General features: G+C 40.2%; 1 pseudogene; it reads right to left on the reverse strand.

The window, feature by feature from the left end:
* Positions 1-21,238: 21,238 nt before the first annotated feature.
* On the reverse strand, positions 21,239-21,878 carry LOC132775494 (small ribosomal subunit protein mS33 pseudogene; annotated as a pseudogene).
* Between the last annotated feature and the right edge of the window lie 1,902 nt (positions 21,879-23,780).

Consider the following 23,780-nt stretch of genomic DNA (forward strand, 5'->3'; position numbering starts at 1 on the left):
TAAAATGTTTTAAATCCTTAATTCATGTCTATGAAATAGATCTCTCCCTTTCTCTCTTTCTTTACTGCCTGACCTTTCCTCATTGTAGGACCTTCTTTGGGTTGCCTGACCCCAGATGACTAGCTGTTCCACCCTCTCTCTAAACAGCTCTAAAGTTCAAAAGCGATGAAGTTCACTTTTGCATTTTTCTCTACCTCTATTTGACTGTGAGGATTGTTTTGTCAATGATCTATAAGACTAAGGCATTTTTTTTTCATTTTTAATCTCCTGTACCTGGACCATTTTACAATTGGAACAGGCGCCGCACTTGCATTTACAAGTCATATAAAAGTTGGTGAGTTTTAAGAGAAAGTCCACTTCTCTTCTTGAAAACATCAACGAAACCATTTGCAACTGTTTTGATGGCTTGCTTCATAAAACTGTAATGATGAGTGAGTACATGATGTGAACCATGCCAAATGTTTTAAGACTGTTCTTTTGCATCCTAGTTAGTCAGTGGTACATTAGACATCAAAATAAATTTCTGCTACCTTCCAAATGTGTAAGGGATGCTACAATTTGCATGAAATCTGCTAAAGCAGTGGAGTGGGGAGAGGAGCATAGAAAATGGCATCACAGGTGAAATGAAAAGGTGAAAGTGCAACGGGCAGAACTGCAACCGTGAGTTTGATCAGTCATCTATTATTCATTCTGTAAACAATGAAGGAGTGGAGAAGCAGACAGACTTTCGGTAGCAGAGGATTAAGTCGTTGGATAATAAAGACATGGAAAATAAAAAAATACAACAGAATTGGACATCATTCATAAACTGGCAGAGGCTCTGCTAAAATGAATAAATGGGCCATGAATTATTCATCACTTTCATTAACTTAATTGGACCATTCTACCAGGGTAGACTTTCACATCAGTTTCATGGTGAATTTTTTTTTGCTTTCACCATGGATGATTTTGCACACCATCCAGTCCTGCACAACTCATGTTCAAAAGGAATCATTCTGGAGAAATAAATATGAACTTTAATATTTCTTCTGCTGAACGGAAGTGTATCTTCATCAGTAGACACAAGAGTGTCCTCCATTTGCATTTTTTTACACTTTTTTTTTACAATTCTGGGAAGACCATTGTTTGTGGATGTAAGGGAGAAGCTGTATATTTACTATATTTATATACCGCTTTTCTCGGCCCTCGGGTGACTCAGGGATAGCCCTCGGGATATCCATAATACACTTCTTTCACTCCTCTCCAGATGGTCTGGTTTGGACATTTACCCAAATGTGAACTTTTTTTATGACCAAGGTGCTCTCCTTTTTTTCTTCCCCGTACATAAGTACTGTATCCTTAATTTTCAGTCTGAGTAGACACTCATTTCAAATAAAGATGGAATTATGAATCCAGGTCTCCTTGTGATTTTATTCATGAGTTTATCAAACTATTATGCTGCATTATCACAGGATGTCTACACCTCACACTACTGGAGAAATTATACTGTTTAGCCGGTATTGCACCATCTGACATCCACCGGGAAGTAGCAGCCAGTAATGAAAGGACCAAGGCAGTGACATCTCCAGCCCACCTTCTGTTTGGATATCAGCCAGCATACCAATGCCCTAAATCAAGGAATAGCTTTCTAAGATCTTCAGAGATACTCTAAGGAACACCTCAGCAAGTAAGAGTTCGAAAGTGGCAGGCTAAAACGCTCAATCAGTGGCTGATGCCAGATGAGAAACTTCCTCCTGGGCATACAGAAGACTGAGCAACTTGGAAGCACTTAACAGAGTGTGCTCTGGCACCATGAGATGAACAGCCAACCTTAAGAAATTGGGCTACAAAGTGGAGTCCACGACATGTGAGTATGGAGAATAGCAAACCACAGACCACCTACTACAATGCAACCTGAGCCCTGCCACATGCACAATGGAGGACCTTCTCACAGCGACACCATAGGCATTCCAAGTGGCCAGCTTCTGGTCAAAGGACATTTAGCATAATGCCAAGATTTTAACTTTGTTTGTGTTTTTAAATACATTTCAATGGTACTCTCAATTCGCTTCTGACATGATAAATAAATATTAAAATATTTTGTACTGCTCTTCATCAAAAGATCTCGTGGGTGGGGAAAACAAACAAGATGAAAGAATTCAAACACTCCAACTGTCCTGATTTGGCAGAGACAATCTCAGTTAATCCTTCCTCATCCCACCTTTCCCCCCATTTCTAAAATGTCTCATTTTCTCCTTCTCCTTCAGTTGCTGCAAACTGAGTTCAGAGTGAAAAAGCAGGGAGGAGAAAAGGGTGGAATCTTAACCTTCCTAGTACATTCTGGCAAAAGCATACTACTTTAGGGTTTCCTAGATTGTCTGTTCTTCCTCAGTAATAATGTTGTCATCTTGACCACATTCTGAAGTTGCATGACTACATACATCTTATCTTTCATCTGAGCAATATTAGATGTGATAATTTAGAACCTAAGTTTAAAACAATGTGAAAGGGTGTTTCTACAACCCAGTTGAGCTAGGCAGTGTTGATCAAGCCTTCAAGAGGAAGGCATTCCACAACATGGGCACCACAGCAAAGTAGGCCCATTCTAATGTTGTACAGAGCTTGAAAGGGTTACTTTTTTGGATTGCAACTCCCAGAATTCACCATCAATTGCTACTACTTGGACCACCAGGGGCTCTCTGGGGCTTTTCCCAGACTTACCAGCAAACTGAACCTGGGACACTTTTGTATACAACACAGATGAGCTACACTCATTTCCTAACAATACAGTGTTCCACAAACACAATTTCTTTATGAGTTGTGTGAACCTAAATTCTTGTTTTATGAAAGATAAAAAAAATAATTTCAAGAGGATATTCCACTGAACTAGAACTAGACAATACAGTATTTGTAGGAACTGAACACATCCAGGAACTAGTCCCTTGTGCGTTATCTAATTTATGTTCTTCATAAATTGCTTTCCATTTATTGTTTTATATTTTCTATACAAATAGACCCTTGCCTTTGTTAAACAAAGCTAAGATCAGGGCTTAATAGCTTATATCTTCTGTCTGCAAACTAAGTTGTTTCAGAGTAGAACATTGTTTTTCATAGACCTACTTCCTTTGAAAAATTGTAACCAGGAATGGCTTATTTACATAAGCAATATAGATAAGATATTTCTGATGTAGGAACAATGTTTCCTCATCTCTAGCATTTCTAATTGAACTTGTTGCTCTTGAAATGTTGCTCAACTTAAAATGTTAATGTCAACATCACATACAAAAAACACTTCTTAGCAGGAAGCAATAATACACAGGACATTACAGTAAATTAAACAAGGTGGTCTAACAGGGCTGTTATTCATATCTATTCATAATAATGGGGTATACTCCTGTTGCAGTTTACCCTCTGTGAGAGGGAAGCAGCTATTCGAGATAGTAGATAGATAGTGTCTTAGATTGTGTTGGGATGTTATGTCAATACAGTGGTGGGCAATTGCAGAGAGGGTAGGGCAACTTCACTTGACTTTGTCTGCAGGCTACATGGACACTTCTACATGTGTTTGGGAGTGATTTGATGATACTTCTTGTTCCAGGAATTGCCCAAAATATGGCCAGTTCTCACAGATGGGGTGCTGATAGTTGGTGAAGTAGTGGGACAACAGGAGACTCAAACAATTACATTGTTGTGTTTATTTGATTGGATCTTTTGGATTAACGTTCAATTTGGGGTGGGTTAGGAGGCTACAAATGTCCACAGTCTGCTTTCAGGGGGTGTAAAACAAGTCCCCAAAGAAAATAGTTTCACCACATCTGCATTTGCAGATTTACTTTTTAAGATGTCACATAAGGAGTTAGCCAGAATCTCCTTGTGCAAGAGGATTGTTTGCTGCAACTCAGACACATTTCCACCCCACTCAGAGACTAGCTGGCCATGGAGGTGCACTGAGAAAGCTCAGCCATCAGCAAGCTGATTGCCTCCATTCTCCCTAACCAATAGCCCAAACTACTGATAAATAATAGAAATAAAGATTTGGAATAGACTCCAAAGGCTATGCAATCCAACCCCATCCTATCATGCAGGAATGCACAATGAAAGCACTTCCTACAAATGCCCATCCATTATCTGTTTAAAAACCTCCAGAGAAGGAGACTCCTTTTCTTTCTACTGATGGAACTTTTGCACTCCATCACATTATGGCCACTGAACATGAGAGGAACAGAAAAGTCATAGTAATTTAATTATTGTTACTGGTTGTCATACCTCATGAAGACCTTCACTGTTTACCCCTAATTAAACCCTTTTTAGTTAGAGGGATTAATATTTAATATACAGTTTCTAGGGGGTCAGTCTAGACAGCCTCTTTGCATTTGAAGCCTCCTTTGCCCTGCTCCTTTAAGAATCCCCTCAGGGGTGGACCCTCAAGCAAGGCACTTCTGGTTCTTGGAAGAGTCAGCCTTTTTCGTAACTGGAAGGTGAAGTGAGAGGATGGTTGGAAGGTCTACAAAATAGCATGTCTAGGCGGAGCTTTATTCAAGTTCTTTCAGAGCCGTATTCAAGTCCAGTCAGAGTTAAATATTGAAACCATCTTAGAGACAGTTGAGCACTATACAAGAAAGAGACAATAAGAAGAAATAAATATTCAAGAGTTAATCCAGAACTGTGACTATCTCTCAAAGACTTTACCTCTCCTCATAAAGACTCTGTAGTAAGATTTGGGAGGAAACAAAGTCTAAAATTCTTGTCAGTTAATAAATTCTTGTTTGATTCAATTATATAGTCTCCGATCTGTTCCCTGAGCAGCCGGTTCACCTTCCAAGTAGTTGAGATAACATGGAGGCAGAACACTGATTATTATTGTATTTTTACCATAAGCGAAAGCAAGTATAAGGTTTTTTGCTCCTAGAGTTCCAAAATAACTTGGCTGCCGTTAGTGTTGTGCAACTTGACTTAGAGAAAGAAGTACAATTTATTGTTGTTGTTTTTTAAAGGCAGTCCTGGGCTAGCCCTGTTTCCAGAATAGGTTTGCAGAGCAAGGGTGGGGAAAAACATCTATCTGGTTGAGCCAGATTTTGCTCTCATACAGCACTAATCTTCCTATCTGAAATTTCCTAGATCCCCTTCCTTTCTGATGACATCCTCCCAAGCTTTCATACCACTACCACCAAATTAGTAATTTAGAAATATTATCCTTTCTAAATATTGAAATGACCCACTGAAGACTTAGATACCAGTAGCAAGGGAAGTATGCGAGTGTTCTGGATCCAACCTTTATTTTTTATTTTTTTATTTTGCCCAAACCACTACTGGACTGGCCCCTAAAAGCTTGTCTGAAACAGAATGTGTTTCTCAAGCTAAAAGGAAGAAACAGAACTTCCAAGTCAAATTTGGCATTGCCTAGTAGTGGTATGGATATTCCTTGTTGCACACTCTGTGCCCAGGAATAGTACTTCATAAAAAGAGAAGACTCCCTGTATACCACACGATTCACTTTTCTCTTGGAGATGCGTCTCCCCACTCCCTGACCCTTTATCACCATAGGCTAACATCAGGGATCAATTTTGTCCCATGAATCATCCCCTGAGTGATCTCTATATAAAAGTTTTGCTGCAGGAGCGCTCTCTACACTATCCAAAAGGTCGGCTGGATAATGTGACACACATTTTACTTTCAGCAAGCTTGTTATAGCAGCTCTGAATTTTTCATGAGCGCTTCAGTAACCTGTAGCCGAAGCTCTGGGGGTTTCCACCACAAAGAGGTGGATCAGCTTAGCTCTCACTTCCCATCTGGCAGTGGGTGACAGAGACAGTCAAGAGACTGCAGGAAACCTGAAGAACAAGGGGGGAGAAAAGTTGATGTGGGACAGCCATTGTGAGGCATGAAAAGCAAAGCATGTGCTTCTTACATGGGCATGGGTTTTGAGGCACTTGTTTATGTGGCAGGCTTAAAGTTTCGACTCATTTCACTTTTGGGCCAACAGAACAGCTGTCTTTTTGGCAGATAATCTACATAATAGAGACGCTGACATCCCATTTTGCCAAGCCCAAGGTCTCTAGATATTCTTTGAAATTCTTCACCCCTTTGCTGTTTCAAACAATCTTTATTCAAATGCTGGCTGTATTGAGCTGTTCATGAGCATATGCTAACTCCGTTACTTAAGAAAATATGTAGCAGGAAGGATCAAGATCTAATCACCATAGAATTACACCATAATGTTATTGCTATAAGAGGGCAGTGTCGCCACCATATCTGTGGGATGCTTATGAGGTTAGGAACTGAAAGAGAGGCTGCATGGCATACACAGGTCTGTCCTCCAGTAAAAGGGAATGCCCAAGTGACACAGGATGATTGGCATGGCTGCCCCATATCATCTGTGGCCCAAGAGAGATGCCATACTCTTCCTCATGGGAGGGCTAGCCTGTTGACTTTCTGATCTGATCTAAATTCATATGTGTGTGCTCTAAATGATTTTCATTTAGTGGTTTGAGGTTTGGATATGACCGTGGAGAGCAGAGGTCAAATCTCTTTTCCATCATGGAACCCACTGGGTATTCCTTGTCAGGTGTCTCAGTCTAAAAGAAAGACCCTCTGAAAAAACCTGGTCAGGAAACCCCCATTATTGAGTCACTTTAGAGTTGCCATAAGTCAGAAAAGCCTTAAAGGCACACAACAACAAAAAAACAAGTAACTCATTTTTTCTTGGCTGTTTCAGCATTTTCATGCTTGTGTAACTCCTGGATGTGCATGTAGTTTCACTTTTTCTGAGCTTGTGCATAGAGGCATCTGTTATATGCAAATAGTTATCTCAGTTTGTGCGGGTTTTTTTTTTTAACATGCCAGTTAAAAAAGCATGCCATGATTTTGCCCTCCATAAGCCAAAATAACCACTAACTGCCCCACAGAGAGCTCTGAAAGCTTTCAGACCAGAGATCCCCATTAATATCCACCTTCTCACTTCCCACAATCCTAATATCGTAGAATCTTTCTTATCCAACATAAACAGGCTGGCAGAACATTGGATAAGTGAAAATGTTGGATAATAAGGAGGGATTAAGGAAAATTCTATTAAACATTAAATTATGTTATAATTTTACAAATTAAGCACTAAAACATCATGTTTTACAACAAATCGACAGAAAAAGCAGTTCAGTACATGGTAACTTTGTGAAGTAATTACTGTATTTACAAATTTAGCACCAAAACATTGCAATGTATTGAAACAGCTGTGGATCCAGGTGGGAGGCAGACTGCATTGGAGGATACAGAACGTTGGATGAGCGAATGTTGGATAAGTGAGACTCTACTGTAATTATTTTGGAGAACAATTAGAAGTTGATGTGTGCGTGAGTGTGCACACATTAACCTTCAGATTGCCAGTCACATTAATTACAAAGAGTTTGCTAGTTCCTTTCTTTGAAATATAGTCCATCGACCTTTTCTTACTACCCCATCAGATTGCATTATAGTGTCTTTTCCTTAAGGCATTGCTACAGGTACTGGAAAAGTAGTTTTGGGGGAGGGCCAAAGCTCACAGAAAAGGGAAAGGTATCCTTTCTACTGTTCACTTCCCTGCTTTACATGCACATGCAGTACAATACCAGTAAAACTCTAGCCCAAAACAACTGGAGAGCACAAAGTTGGAGGAAATTGCTCCATTATGATATTGCAGCCAAGGGCGCACAAGAGCAAGTAGCAACAACATGAATCAGGCTGCATGCTTAATCCAGGAAAGAAAAGCCCTGAACAGATTAGTAATTTTTCACCATTTAACAGGTGAAAGGCAGAAGTTCTGCAAGACAATGTAATTCTGCTTCAGGCAATGAAATGGAAACTGCTAACAAATCATTCTCTTTTCTACCCATATGAATGTCTAATTCTTAGCAATGATATAGAAGGATGAGAACAATCAACACTATGGGTTGGGACCCTCTGGCTAGTGAAGGATGTTCTACCACTCTATGTTAGCCATTTGCTATCCTCAATGGGTGGGATGAGAAAAACCTTTCTATTCAGGATGGGATTTTGCCAGAGCAATTATAATCTTTCTAGGTGTGGATCTTATCCCAGGTTGCTCCCTAATTTGCCCTCCTGGGTTGACTCCTGGCTCCCACCTGAGCTGCTTACACAACTGAAAAATCCAGTGCTCCCAGTTTGCACACCAATCTGACCATTCAGAGGCGGCATAATGCAACAGAAGTCTTCCAGAGCTGAAAACTGGATCACAAGCAAGGCCTGGCAAGGTTGTTTCAGATAAGAAACCTGACCAACTTCTAAGTATCATCTCCTGACCTTACCTCAAAACCAACCTTAATAACCCGCAGCCTCACTGAGCAATGGAGGTCTATTCTACTAGACACAGGAGGAGGATGTTTTCAGCCCCTCCTGCCAACAATCTTTAGTACAACAATGAATTGCAGTAGGGATCTTTCTCCTGATCACTGCAGCCTTGCTGGCTGGCAAGTTGGGGCTGAAAATCATCCCCAACCACGAACAGAACGCTTTACCATTGCTTGGAGTAACTCCCCTGGAAAAATGAAACTCAGGGAGATTTATGATCATAGCAAAAGTTCCATAAACATGAATATGTAGTATAACACGATATGGTCCAAAGTTTTGTATTACTAACTAGGTTATGACTCACACCATGTCATTCATAATCCCCATTTAGAAAGTACCTTCCCTCAAGAAACCCAGCTGGCACCATTGTTGGTGCATTTTCGGTGCCAAATAGGAGCCTCCTTATGCCAACATGACTGCTGAATGAAAGATCGGGGGTTCAAATCTGGGGAGCGGGATGAGCTTCTGTCTGTCAGCTCCAGCTTCACGTCTGGGGACATGATAGAAGCCTCCCACAGGATGGTAAAACATTTGGGCAACATCCTTGCAGACCGCTCTATCTTCCCAAAGGGATTCAGGGTGGTTTCCAACATATAAGGCAAACCTTATTTATTTATTTATTTATTTGCATCATTTTTTATCCTGCCCATTTCAGCCCAAAGGTGACTCAGGGTGGCGTACAGACTGGCAACAATTAGATGCCTCATATATATATATATATATATATATATATATATATATATATATATACATACACACACACCACACCACACACACACATATATCAGTTAAAGCAATTAAATCACATCATAAATACATATAAAAACCATAACGTCTATAAAAACTATAAAAATCTATTAAAAATGTCTTCCAGTCCAATTCCTAAGATGCTTATATTATCTTAGCCGTTCCGTGTTCGTATTACAATTTTGTATTTATATGGTCACACTGAAGGTCCAAACGCTTGCTCAAAGAGCCAGTTTTTCACTCTTTCACATTCAATTGCCGGAAAGGAAACCATACAGACAATTACATCAAAGTAAACAAAATTGATAATATAGCACAACTTAATGTAACTTAACGAACAAAATAACAACAACTAAAAACATCGTAAAATACCAAAATCCTGTTAAACACCCTAAAAAATTTTTTAAACCAAATTCATTGTAGCTCCGTCAGTAGAGGTTCAATAATCCAATGGCCAGGATTACAAAATGAACATGACCAACTATAAAAGGGCTGGGCAAGGGAATAGTGCAAATGCCTTTTTCCCAAATTTTCAGGGACCTAACTGATTTTTCCCATTTTGTTTTTATTTATATTATATTAAATTGTTTTGAATGTTCAAGGGCAGGTTTACAGGTGAACATTACGAACATGAAAATAATAACCATGGATAATTTACATCTATATTGGACTGAATCGTCTAACATTTATCTTCATTGGCTGAACCAGAAATAAGTTACAATTTTCTCCACTTTGTGAAAGAAAGTGACATTATATTCTTAATATTATTAGAAAAATATATAAATGTCACTTCATGTGGGTATTTGTAGGCATAGTAGTATACATTTTAAAAAAGGAAATCAACAAAAAATGCTTGATGATTTTTGATCTATTAAGTCACATGTCAAATTGCTCTGTAAGTCCTCTTTTACATAACCACGGGCCGAGAATAGATGCTTTCATACAGAGTTTGTTACTAGGTGTCAGATACATATTTAATGTGGTTTTGTTATAACCTATAAATGTTGGCATTGGAATCATCTCCCCAGGGGATCTGTGTGAATAAGAGAATGAGAAAATGATGAACAAGCCTAGCACACGTCCCCTTGACTTCATGATAAAAGCCAGCATCTCCCCGTACAACACCTGTTGCTGGGGCTGGCTTAATTACTTTTCATTGTTGTCAACTGCCTGAAATATTTATTGCCCTGACTGATAATTTCCCCCAAATCCGAAGTGCAACACCCAGAAAACTAACAAAGCTCTCCAGTTTCTGAGGTGTGAGCGCACACATGTTTTTGCGTATGCTACAGTTCATGCATTTAGTTTGAAGACATATCTCAGGGTATCATACCTTGTGAAAGAAACAGTTTTGTGAAAAATAATGGTTTAGATCAGTGTTTCTCAACCTGGGGGTCAGGACTCCTGGAGGGGGGAGTAATGAGGGGGTGTCAGAGGGGTCACCAAAGACCATCAGAAAACATAGTATTTTCTGTTGGTCATGGGAGTTCTGTGTGGGAAGTTTGGCCCAATTCTATCGTTGGTGGGGTTCAGAATGCTCTTTGATTATCGGTGAACTATAAATCCCAGCAACTACAACTCCCAAATGGCAAAATCAATTTTTTTGAGTGAAGGACATACATTGGGATGTTAGGTGTATGCTGTCCAAATTTGGTGTCAATTCGTATTCAATATTTGGGCATATTGAGGATTCATGCCAAGAATTGGTCCAGATCTATCATTGTTTGAGTCCACAATGCTCTCTGGATGTAGGTGAACTACAACTCCAAAACTCTAGGTAAATGCCCACCAAATCCTTCCAGTATTTTCTGTTGGTCATGGGAGTTCTGTGTGTCAAGTTTGGTTCAATTCCATCATTGATGAAGTTCAGAATTCCATCATTGATGAAGTTCGGAATCCCCCCTCAAATTTGGGCATATCGGGTATTTGTGCCAAATTTGGTGCAGTGAATGAAAATCCAACCTGAATATCAGATATTTACATTACAATTCATAACAGTAGCAACATTCCAGTTATGAAATAGCAATTAAAATAATTTTATGGTTGGGGGGTCACCACAACATGAAGAACTGTATTAAGGGGTCACGGCATTAGGAAGGTTTAGAAACTCTGGTTTAGAGCAAGGGGGTTGTGCCAAATTATTACACACTGTCAGTCAAGAGAGGAAGGAAACTTAACAGGGTTCCATTGTAAGGGGAGTCTATTAACATTGGGGTGCCATTCAATGTTGTAGGGTTGTCACTGAATGGAGTCCATCTAAGAACCAGAGTAAGAGGTCAACATCTTCAGCTACCTGTATACCACCAAGGGTCACCTGAAAACCCTGCTTGTCCTGCTGCAGCTCCTCTTTGATGTTACTTCCTGTTCACCTGCCCCTTCAGAGCATGACAAGACTGCAAGACACTTTTCTTTCTGCCTGTGTAATGTCATTGATGCATTGAGTGGAAAGCAGTTACCATAGTTACTTGTGTCTAATCCTCACCTTTTTTTTGTGTTAAATTAAAGGTAAAGGTAAGTTTCTTCTCCCATTAAGTCTAGTCATGCCCGACTCTGAGTGGTGGTGCTTATCTCCATTTTTAAGCCGAAGAGCTGGCATTGTCCATAGAAACCTCTAAGGTGATGTGGCCAGCATGACTACATGGAGTGCCGTTACCTTCCCGCAGAAGAGGTATCTATTGATCTACTCACATTTGCATGTTTTTAAACTGATAGGTTGGCAGAAGCTGAGTCTAACAGTGAGAGCTCACCCCACTCCCCAGATTCAAACTGGCAACCTTTTGGTCAGCACATTCAGCAGTTCAGCAGTTTAACCCACTGCACCACCAATTACATTGCCAAATCAAGGTATGCATTAGATTTGGCAATGTTAGAATTGTGCACATAAACCCACCTGTGAAAAGGCTGTGTGTGTGTGTGTGTGTGTGTGAAGAAGCTTTTCCAAAAGGTGATGGCAGCCTCAGAGTTCTGTGCTGCCTCCTGGGTGACCCTCGAGGTCTCTCCCCCCACCATGCTTAGTCCCATGTGGTTCCCAACTGGCCTCATTCACAAAGCTCCCATCAGGTTTGAAGGTTTTGTAAATAAGGCCAGTTGGAAATCATGCACAGCATCGGCCTGACAGAGGCTTCCCAAATAGCCTCATTCATGTCACCTTCCTCCCTGCCATGCTGTCTGTGCTGTTGTGTACATTACATTTGAGGATAAATCCATTTTTGTAATGTGCACCTTCAAAACGGAATGCATTACATTTGATGCTGCATTATGCTCTAAGGAAATACAGTAATACATGAGTGCCAGTTACAGCAACAATAGAATGCAGTCCATGGAGGCAAAACTAGATCTTTTCAAACGTTGTTAGACTCTAGCTCCCATCACCCTAGATGGAAAGATAGGAATTTGATTACAACAACCACATCGTTTAGCTCAGGGAAACAACTGCAACTTGTCCAAGAGCCACTTTGGACCTCCTGACCTTGGAAAGCTATATTGGACTGTTTTTCGAAGGCCCAGGCCCCTTTGTCATGTATGTTAGCACCCTGTTCAGGATTTGTTTCTTTGGACAGACCTGTATTTAAAAAAGATGTGTGAGAGAAAACAAAAAGGAGGGAAGGAAGGAGGGAGAGAGGAAGGGAGGGAAAAGAAAGGAAGGAAGAAGGTAAGTGATGACAATGAAAAATATGTTTATAGGTAGAAAGTATGCCTTAATTATTGTATAGAGTAGTAAAAGAAAACAAATAGTGCTATGGAATTTGGGGAATTACAGTTTTACAAGATCTTTAGCCTTCTCTGCCAAACAATGCCGTTGCCTCACCAAACTACAAATTCAAAATTCTATGGTGTAGAAGATGAATTCACTCACAGATAAGTACGTCAAAGCAGTGGATTCAGTGTTTGTGTACAATTAGTCAAAAAGTGCTTTCTTCATATTCTATACTGGAATAATCAATATAACATAACTTAGAAAATCATTACTTTTTGCCGATATATTTGAGCAATCGAATGTTTCCTCATTTTAAAAATCCAAAGAGAACACCATAGCTTTTTAAAAAAATTAAAGGAATTCGTAGATTATACTAAAGAGTATATGACAGATAATATTTGATATGCTAAACATTATGGATAGGTAACTTTTAAAAAATCCTTGTTGAAGTGATGTCAATCAGAGAGACAGTTATTCATGGATCTACGTTTTATCAACGTATAAGGAGAATTTGATTGACAGCAGAGTTTGTTACCGAGGGGACAAAGGTCAGAATTGCACTGGCAGATAAACAATGGGCCCCTTTTTCAACAAAAAGGCACATGCACAGCAATATAAATATAATGCACAACTTTGAAATCTAGTGACACAATTGCACACAAGGTGCAGGACACATATTTACACAAAACAGCATGCCACTGAACCTTTCCCAAGTGTTGTTGCTCATATATTATGAAATGCTAAAACATTACATGGATATACTACAATATAATCATAATTTTGATTATTTCTGCATCTTGTTATACCTTAGGTTACAGTTTTATACTGGGAACTTGATAGGTTGAGAGATAAAATCATTATCCAGAATAGTTCCCTATCTCATTCTCTCTTAGGCCTCATCTACACAATTTTAGATTGTGGATTAACTTCATTAGATTGAATTATATGACAGTGTAAACTCATGTAACCCAATTAAATGTGGTTCAGTCTGCATTATGAGAGTCTACACTGACAATTATAATGCAGTTCAAACTGGATTACATCACAGTGCAGATGGGGCCTTAAATATACTAGGCCTAGGGGATTGTCTAAAGTAATATGAAATCCTAGATTCACAGTAAATCCACCACTGGTTATTGCCATGATACACAAAAGCCTCTAAGGACTATAATGGGATTTCTTGCATTCATCTGGCTTTGTTCTGCTTTAGGCACAGTTGTGGAATTCTTTAGAGCTTAGAGGAAACTCTGGCATATCCCAGAGGTTTGCACCAGTCTGACAGCTGGATCAAGTCTGTTCTGGCCAGATCCCTGTTAAGAGGAACCCAACCTCCATCACTCTTTCCTGTGCCAATCAATGCAAGGGTAGGAAATGGTTTGTGCTGGTACGGCTGTACCAGGAGCTCCAACTTTATTTTCTTTCTGTTATCTGTTTTGCAGTCATAGGACAGGCCTCCTGTCCATCATAATTAAGCTTTGGTTCCTCCCCTTGTTCTGGGCTCTGGGAGGGAAAGGAGTCATTTTTGGGCAGTCTCACACAAGGTAGCTAAGCTATAGGATGTAGACCAACTCATCCCGTAGAAAAGCTTCCTTGCTCAATAACCATCCAGGGAAAAAGGAGCATCCAGGGAAAAATAACATCCGGGGATACAGAAGCAGAAATTCCAGGAGAAAGGTCCCAAAAGCTCTGGCTGAGAGCTAACAGCCTCTCAGCCTCACAACATCAGAGGGAACAGCCCTGAAGTTTCTAAGAATTCTCGAAGGGAGAACAGCATTACAGATCCACGGAACTCCAGCTGAAATATCTTCAAGCCTTGGCTGGTAGGTCTACTCGATACCCAGACGCATTTGGAGTCGGTAGTAGGTCCCACACCGATGAGGCATAGATAGAAAGCAGCCTGGGAGAGGTTAAAAAGGGTTTTTCCTACAGAGAAAGTTTAGTTAATCAAAGTCAGGTACCAGTCCATTGAGGACTAGCCTAAGAAAGCCTTGAAGTGTTGTTTGAACCATTGAAGATTTGTTATTTGTTCCATAATACTTTGTTGCATCATTAAAGACTCTAAAGACCATCACTTCAGAAAAATCCCTGAGAACCTCTCTTTGAGGCGCCCCTGGCTTCCCAATGGGCTTAAAGTATACGTCCTATAGAAAAGTACAGCTGTTACAGGCCTAGCACGCGACAGAACATGGTTCATCCCTGTGTTGCTGCCATTATTCAGAACCAGCCACAGAGCTCTGTCTGAGTACCTAGTCATCGTATTTGCATCTGCTGGTATCAGACTGGGGCACCCATAAAACCAGAGACAAAAGGGTCAATCTACCACTTCCTTTTTGTTAGTTGTACTGACACCTCTTTAATATCAGCAGAGATGACAGGCAATGGTCTGGCAGTCATTGAAGCTCTGTGGTCAGTGAGGAGTAGCAGCAGAGACACAGAGATTGAGGTGACAGTCCAGCAGAGCTGATGTGGTCCCAGCCCATTTGGACACAAGTGCTGTATCCACGGCTGGTCAGGGCCAAATATAGACTGAAGCAACCAGCCTAGTATATAGCCTATTACTTTTACAGCATAAAATTGATCAGGTTTACTCACAAGTAAGTAAACACTTTAGCATTAGGCTTACTCCCTGGTAAATGTGGGCATAGGGTTACAGCCTGTGTTAGACGAGGTTACACTCCCCCTGAAGATGCAGGTTCGCAGCTTGGGAGTGATCCTGGACTCATCGCTGAGCTCCACTGGCTGCCGATCCAATTCTGAGCACAATTCAAAGTGCTGGTTTTGACCTACAAAACTCTATACGGTTCCGGCCCAGCGTATCTGTCCGAACGGATCTCCCTCTACATCCCACCTTGGAGCTTAAGATCTTCTGGGGAGGCCCTGCTCTCGGCCCCGCCTCTATCACAAGTGAGATTGGTGGGGACGAGGAGCAGGGCCTTCTCAGTGGTGGCCCCACACCTATGGACCTCATTCCCTGGGGAAATTAGATCGGCGACATCCCTCCTTTCCTTCAGAAGGAAATTGAAGACATGGATTTGGGGCCAGGCGTTTGGGCAATCTGGCAGATAAATAAAGGACTACGACGACCGATAGGAATGGACAATGTGGAATGAAGCATGGACTCTGAGTTGGCGAATGCTGAGTATGACATTGGTTATTGATTGTGATATATATTGATTGTTTTAATTGTTATAACTGTTTAATTGCTGTTTTTATGTGTTTTTGTATTGCTGTGTAGGCATCGAATTGCGCCTGTCTGTAAGCCGCCCTGAGTCCCCCTTTGGGGGTTGAGAAGGGTGGGGTAGAAGTACACAAAATAAATAAACAAATAAACAAATAAATAAATAAATATGCTTAAGGACCGCAGATGGAGGGCCATAAGCCAGGGGACAGCGAGGGAATTCATGGGGCAGTGAACCCCACATTGCCCCCTTACCATCCTACAGCATTTCTATGATCCACCCCCCCCCCCCAGAGGCTAAGATCATCAGTGGGGTCTCTGCTCTCAGTCCTAACCCTCTCACAAGTGCAACTGGTGAGGACGAGAGACAGGGCTTTCTCAGCGAAGAGAAAAACTGGGACATTATTAAAGTAGCTGAGGCCCCTTCTACGCTACCATATAATCCAGATTATCAAAGTAGATAATCCATATTATTTGCTTTGAACTGGATTATATAAGTCTACACTGCCATATAATCCAGTTCAAAGCAGATAATATGGATTTTATATGGCAGTGCAGAGGGTGCTTGAGAAAGTGAGATGACTATGAATTAATTGGAAATGCCTACTGAATCAATAGAGTTGGAGAGTTATCATATGGGGCGTGGGGGTGAAGAACCAAAAACAAGAGAGCATTGTATTGATTGATTCCAGGTTTTTGTTCTTTCCAGGATTTCCTGAACTCAGTACATAAGCTAAAACAACAAAAACAACAGTACTTTTGTGTGTTCTTCCTCTTTATTAACTCTTGTCCTTTTGTTGCCTGCCCAAATGCTTTTGTTCACACTTTGATGCTGCTCAGCCACACATGCCCTGGCTTTCATCTGTGAAATGTTGGAAGGTATACAATTTAGGAACACAAATTGTAGTTGACAACTAGTGCATCACCAATGGGAGCTTTTAGAAGTCGATTTTCTTTCAAGACCTCATCAACGATAAAAAAGCATGTAATCCACTATCTCCTCCTCCTCCACCTCCTGATGGGAACCAAGAAGCTGAGTTAAAATGTCCCGGAGAGACCATTCAGCATCGACTCTGGCATCAGGTGAACTATAAACCTCCTTGGCCAACAGCAACAACTGCCTTTAGTTTCAAACAACAGAGAAAGGTTAACTATAACTCTCGATGCCCAGCCAGGGCTTATGTTTGTTTGTTTAAAAATTTGTTTGTTTAGATCTAGGCAGTTTCTCCTCCATACCTTATCTTCACAACAAATCTGTGAAGTCATGGAAGATGGATCGACACTGCCATATAATCCAGATTATCTAATAATAATAATAATAATAATAATAATAATAATAATCTGCTTAAAGTGCAGTAGTCAATAGTAGTAAACTGCTTAAAGTGCAAAAGACAAAGAGGGAATACCATAAAAACACAATCCAGAGCAGAAGAGAAAACTGGCAAAAGAAGGCTCTCCATGGACAGTTCCTGGGAAAAATTGAGAGCCAAATTGACAAAGAAAAAACATGGCTGTGGCTCACAAATGGAACTCTGAAAAAGAAGACAGAGGGCCTGATTCTGGCAGCCCAGGACCAAGCCATTCGAACCAATGCCATCAAAGCCAGAATTGAAAAGTCGACAACAGATCCCAAATGTAGATTCTGCAAGGAAGCAGATGAAACAATAGATCACATCCTGAGCTGCTGCAAGAAGATCACACAGACAGACTACAAGCAGAGGCACAACACCGTTGCTCAGATGATTCATTGGAACTTGTGCCACAAATACCATCTGCCTGCGACAAAGAACTGGTGGGATCACAAGCCGGAAAAAGTTACAGAGAATGACCACTCCAAACTCCTCTGGGACTTCTGGATTCAGACAGACAAGAGTTTTGGAGCATAATACTCCTGACCTCACAATCATGTTAAAAAACAAAATATGGATCGTTGATGTCGCAATCCTAGGTGACAGCAGGATTACAGAGAAACAACTGTAAAAGCTTGACACGATATGAGGATTTAAAAATCGAACTGCAAAGACTCTGGCACAAACCAGTCAAGGTGGTCCCAGTGGTGATCGGCACACTGGGTGCAGTGCCTAAAGACCTTGGCCTGAACTTAAACACAATCGGCACTGACAAAATTACCATCTGCCAGCTGCAGAAGGCCACTTTACTGGGATCTGCATGCACTATTCACCGATACATCACACAGTCCAAGATACTTGGGAAGTGTCCAACATGTGATCCAATTCAATAGCCAGCAGAGTGTCTGCTGTGGACTCATCTTGTTGTGTTTCAAATAATAATAATAATAATAATAATAATAATAATAATAATCTTTATTTATATGCCGCCACCATCTCCCCAAAGGGGACTTGGGGCAGCTAACATGAGGCCAAGCCCAAAATTACAGTACAGCAAAATAAAATACAAGAAGCAAAAATACCATCAAAATAAATACATGAAATAACAAAATAAAATAACCAGTTTCAAAATAACATGATAGAGAAATAGAACACTGTGGGCGGGCCAAATGTACTAGGAATAAAATTGATAAAACCCTGGATGAGATATATAGAATGTGTTTCTGAGGAAGAATGGGTTTCTGAGGGAGAAACACAAAAGGACCGGAAGAGTAGAGTTAGGCCTTTATTAAGGGTGGGGATAAAGTGCCTCATGAGGATGGAGTAGTAGTTGGAACAGACTGCATATGGGAAATATATTCATTTGCCAAAGGAGATAATCCAGATCTACACTGCCATTAATCTAGTTCAAAGCAGATAATCTGGATTTTATATGACAGTGTAGATGGGGGCTGAGAATGAAAGAGAAAGAAACTGGCTCAAGATTACCCAGAGATTTCAATAACACAACTTGGACTAGAAACTCTATCACTTATTTATACAAGATCTGTTATCTATTAAATTTATGTGCCATCTTTCTCCTGGTAGCTCAAAAAAAGGAATCAGCCATAACCTAACAATATTAAAACATAATTTAAAAGTCATCACATATAAAAAATAGTCTATGTGCTGTTTCTGTGTGCTTTCAAGATGTTTCTGATTTATGACAATCCTGAGGGTTTTATTGGCAACTAATCTCAAAGGTTGCCCTTGACTCTGAGCCAATGAGTGTAAGTTGTGCAAGGTTTTGGTTTTGTTTGTTTGTTTGTTTTCTCCATGTCAGGAGCATCTTGAGAAACTGCAGATTGCTTCTGGGTTGAAAGGATTGGATGTCTGCAACGACATTGCACTGGTGATGCCCAGATGTTTGATGTTTTACCATCCTTGTGGGAGGCTTCTCACATGTCCCCTCATGGGGAGCTGGAGCTGACAGAGGGAGATCAACCCATTCTCCCTGGATTTGAACTGTTGGCCTGTCGGTCAGCAGTCCAGCCAGCCCAAGTGTTTAACCCACTGCACCACCGGGGGCTCACATTTGTGCAAGATGCACACATTCTGCACAAAATCAGTCGTAAATATTACTCCGGATGCTAGGTTAGCATTACTAATGGATGCCATAAAGTTGAATTTAGAAATGGAAAAAGAAAGAATTGGTGATTATTTTACTCAGAGTGGCAAGAATTATAATTGGAAAATAGTAACTAATCTTACACCAGAAGCATGGTATAGGGAGGTATGGAACGTAGCCTCAAATGATAAACTATCAATGGAAATGAGGGTATTCAGGAGGGAAACTAACAGAACAGCTTTTGATGTATACTGCTCGGTCTTTATTAAATATGCTTTAGAGAGTGTAAATGGAAAACAATATAACCTTGTTGGTCAGGAATTTTGTATATGACATTTGGTTAATGGTTGACTTATAAATATATGGCGAAGGAAAGGATACTTGTTCAAGCCTTGGTGGCGGTCTATGTGTTTGTAAAATGTTCACAGTTTTGTGTTTTGTTTACACTGTAAGTTGTTCATGTATGTAAATAAAAAAGTACAATAAATAAAATTTTAAATTTTAAATCAGTCCTAAACTGCAACAATTCCTCTCAGTCCAGGAATTTTTTTTTTCCCCTTGGCACTTGAAAAACATGTTTTTAACGAGCTTTGGGAATATTTTAAAGTATCTTTTCTATCCCAAGATTTTGTCCTTATCTAACATACCTTGGCAAAATGCAGATATAATTTGCAGTATTTCTGGATTGTGGGGAAAGCCTTAAATTATCTATCTCTCCTTGAAAGAGTTACAAACAAACCTGGAATGCTAGAAGAACATGACCTTCTGGGACTTGAATCCAGTTGTTAACTGCAGCCAGTACTGTTTGACATGTTAGCCATAGGAGGATTTCTCTTCCCTTTGAATGGAACCCATCGCAGCGCTTACACTTTTACATGAAAATAGCCCTTCTCTTTCTCCTCCTCCTTTAACCTCAGAAGAGACAAGAATGGGAGCAGAGTCACAAAGCTCTTCTTGTGTTGAAGAGTCCTGCTTGTCATTTGTGTGATGCACTTTGGTGTTCAGCGGTATTAGTTTCCGTGCCCTTTGTTTTTTCAAAGGCTTGCACTGTCAGCAAGTGTTACCACGTATACGATGCTACGTTCTGCTATCTCTGAGTAAGGATTTGTGCATTGGCCAAGCTGGAGGATAATATTAGAAGGGGGCCTTGGTAGCTCCGAGCCTTGTTCTTTTCAAAACGGCCAGTTCCATGGCAACCAGGCCTATTAGGGAGCGGCAATCTTGTCACCACAACTTTAAGCCCTAATAATTCCACCCCAAAGATAAAACAGAATGTGGCAACTTTATCTTGCTCCATCTTTTACATAAAGTAATTTCTCAGAAACATGATCGGCATTAGAGACAACAAGCATTTAAAATGAGAGAAGCTGTGGGAGGGGGAAACCATCCCATTCACATTAGCATTTTGAAAGATGAGTGAAAGATGGAAGAAAACATGATATTTCTATTTAAAAAATTAAAACATTCCTTCATCATGAACAATTGAACCAAAGATTAGAATTTTGAGATGTAGATTAATAACTGAGTGATGACCAAAATAAGATATGTGCCTTTGGGGGGAGAAAGGAGATTCTGTTGAATAGCCAAGACAAAATAATTGTACCATCAGGGTAGATAAAATAAAACATTAAGTTTCAGATAAAATAACGATGTGGAGCAAGGGAATCACTGGCTGCAAGAGGCTTTTAAAAATCTGTACAGATGTGGAAAGCCTAACTCAGGTGACTGGTTCCTGAGATGAATTAAAACCCATGAAAGGACAAATCTCTGTTGCTGTTTGACCTGAAAATCATTACATGCAGTGGCAACTATATTAACTTACTTACACTGAGATAGCACCTCTCTTCTGTTGGAGAACGGGTGCATTTTTCCAATATTTTTCATTTGCTACTTGGTTCTCTCAAATGTATTTTGTTGTCACTGTTATAAAGAAAAGGCCTATCAGGAAAGGGAGGGATTTCAACCCCACACATGCATCCTTTGTAAAACTCAAAGGCTGTATTCCACCCAACTCACTGTAAAGCAATGTCTTAGCTAGACTACTGTGGGGAAAAATTGTCCCGATGTAACTGAACATGTAACATTGTCTTTGTTTTTTTGCTTTCTTTTAAAAGTCTAAGATGTTTTATTAAATAAAGCTCCAGTGATGCTGCAATGCTATTTCATTTTCATAGCCCTCTTTCCTTCTCCTTTCTTGGGAGGTCCTTTTCCATGGAGAGTCTTCAGAACTTTCATTTCATCTTTGAAATCTTCATGTTCATCTCTGTAGAGCCCATAGAAGTGCAGCTTCTTCATGAGGCCATGGTACGTGCTGTGGGGAGGGTACCAGTCATAAACTTCCTTCTGTTTTGCATAGGGTTGTTTGCTCATTAGCTTCACCACTTTCGTTGAAGATGGATTTGTTGACTGAGGGACTTCTCCAAATACCTGGGCACTGAGACGTGCCATCCGCAATGCATAGCTGGAAAGGGAGGATGACATCACCAAGTGCTGACTCAGTGTATGGACCTCTGTATACTTTACTTTTCTATTCTTAATGCCGTAGAGCCTGCCACCTTTCCTCCCCTTCTTTTAAAGTTATCCCCCCCCCCCATATCCACAGATTAAACTACTGATGGATGGAACCCCCCCCCCCAAAAAAAAACCCCAATAAATTTTGATTTAGCTATTTTATATAAGGGACATTATTTTACCATACTATTTTATATGGAAGCTTCTTCCTTGGAATCTTTTAAACAGGCTAGATGGCCATCTGTCAGGGTCACTTTGTATTTTTTCCTGCATTGCATGCTTTTCCTGCATGGCATGGAGTTGGACTAGATGGCCCATGTGGTCTCTTCCAACTCTATTATTCTAAGATTCTATAAAACAAGGCTTAAGCATCGACTTTGGAGGTCCTGGAACCGAACCCTAGTGGATACCAAAAGCTTACTGTATCCATAACAACGTATACTATTCTCATAAAGCTGAGTAGACAATCAGACTAGAATAGACAAGGACTCTCTTCTCCCCTACTGTTCTCCAATGTCCAGCGAGTCTATTTGCTCACTTCTCTTCAGTGGCCAACTGATGGAGGAACCCAGACCCATCTCAGGTAAGGAAGCCCAACTGGAGTGGAGTTCTGTCATCCCCACAACCAATGAGAACAGGTATATTTCCCACTTGCATGCTTATTTAAAAGAAAAGTTTAAAAAAAAAGAAAGAAAAAAAATCTCATATTACATTGATGCATGTATTATTCTTTTTTTCTATCCTAACACCATAGCTATATTAAATATTCAATTCTGTCAGGAAAAAAAATGCAGAGAGCCAAATGTTTTGCCTTTCTGTTTAGTGCTTCCTTTTTTATCCTGAGCACCTTAACAAGAGGCCAGTTACTTTGCCATGGGATCTTCTTTCACAGATAAGGCTGGAGCAATTTGTTTCCTTTCACTCGAATATTGGCTAAGACATTCCTAGCTACTATCAGATCTTATGCAATAGTAAATAGTAAAATACTATTTCTGTACATTCTATCAATATTCTAAATGTATTAGCCATAACAGCAAATGTTATGAGCATCAAAGTAGGTTACTTATGAAAAATTGCATTAAAAGTCCGTGTCCCCCCCCCCCCCCCCGAAAAAAGAAATATTAGGCTTATCCACATGTACTATTATGACTTTTTTTGTTTTGCTGTAGCATAATGAATCTGTTGAGTAATGGTATAGTTTGCTGAGTAGTCTGGTTTCAATCTTGGGCAACAACAGCAGCAACCATAACTTTAAGTGCACTTCTAAAGTAGGAGCCATCACCCTCATTGCAAATCATCACTGTCATCATATCTAAGTCATTTGTCAAATTATGGAGATCACATGAATTGTACAGGATTTCCCTAGAGCCTAGGCAACAAATATTCGGAGGGGTTTGCCATTCGTTTCTTCTAACATAGCTCACAGTACCAGGTGTTTCCTGGCAGTGTCCTTTCCAAGTACTAACTAGGCTTGACCCTTCTTAATTTCTGAGATCAGTTAGGATCTGATGGTTTCATGGTATGTGGGCTACCTGAAGGAAATAGAGGGGAATATCCTGTGTCTTCCGATACTGTTGTGCAAACATGATATAGAAGGTGCTGCTGTTACATATATCAATCAAACACATATTGCTTCAAAATGACACCCCATAGCACTCTTGAGAATAACATTTACCACTAACTGGTTTCACAGGTCTCCTGTTCATGCAGATTTCCATGCAGTTCTGCTCAGTCACAGCAAACCAGGAAAAGGAACAATATCCCTCTATACAAGGTAGATGCTACTATTGTTCCATGCATAGCCTGCTGATGAACGTGAGATGGCAAAGTCATCTTCATTAGACGGAATTTAATAGTGAATCAAAGTTCTGG

Source organism: Anolis sagrei, chromosome 5, assembly GCF_037176765.1.
Source record: "Anolis sagrei isolate rAnoSag1 chromosome 5, rAnoSag1.mat, whole genome shotgun sequence".
NCBI lineage: Eukaryota > Metazoa > Chordata > Lepidosauria > Squamata > Dactyloidae > Anolis > Anolis sagrei.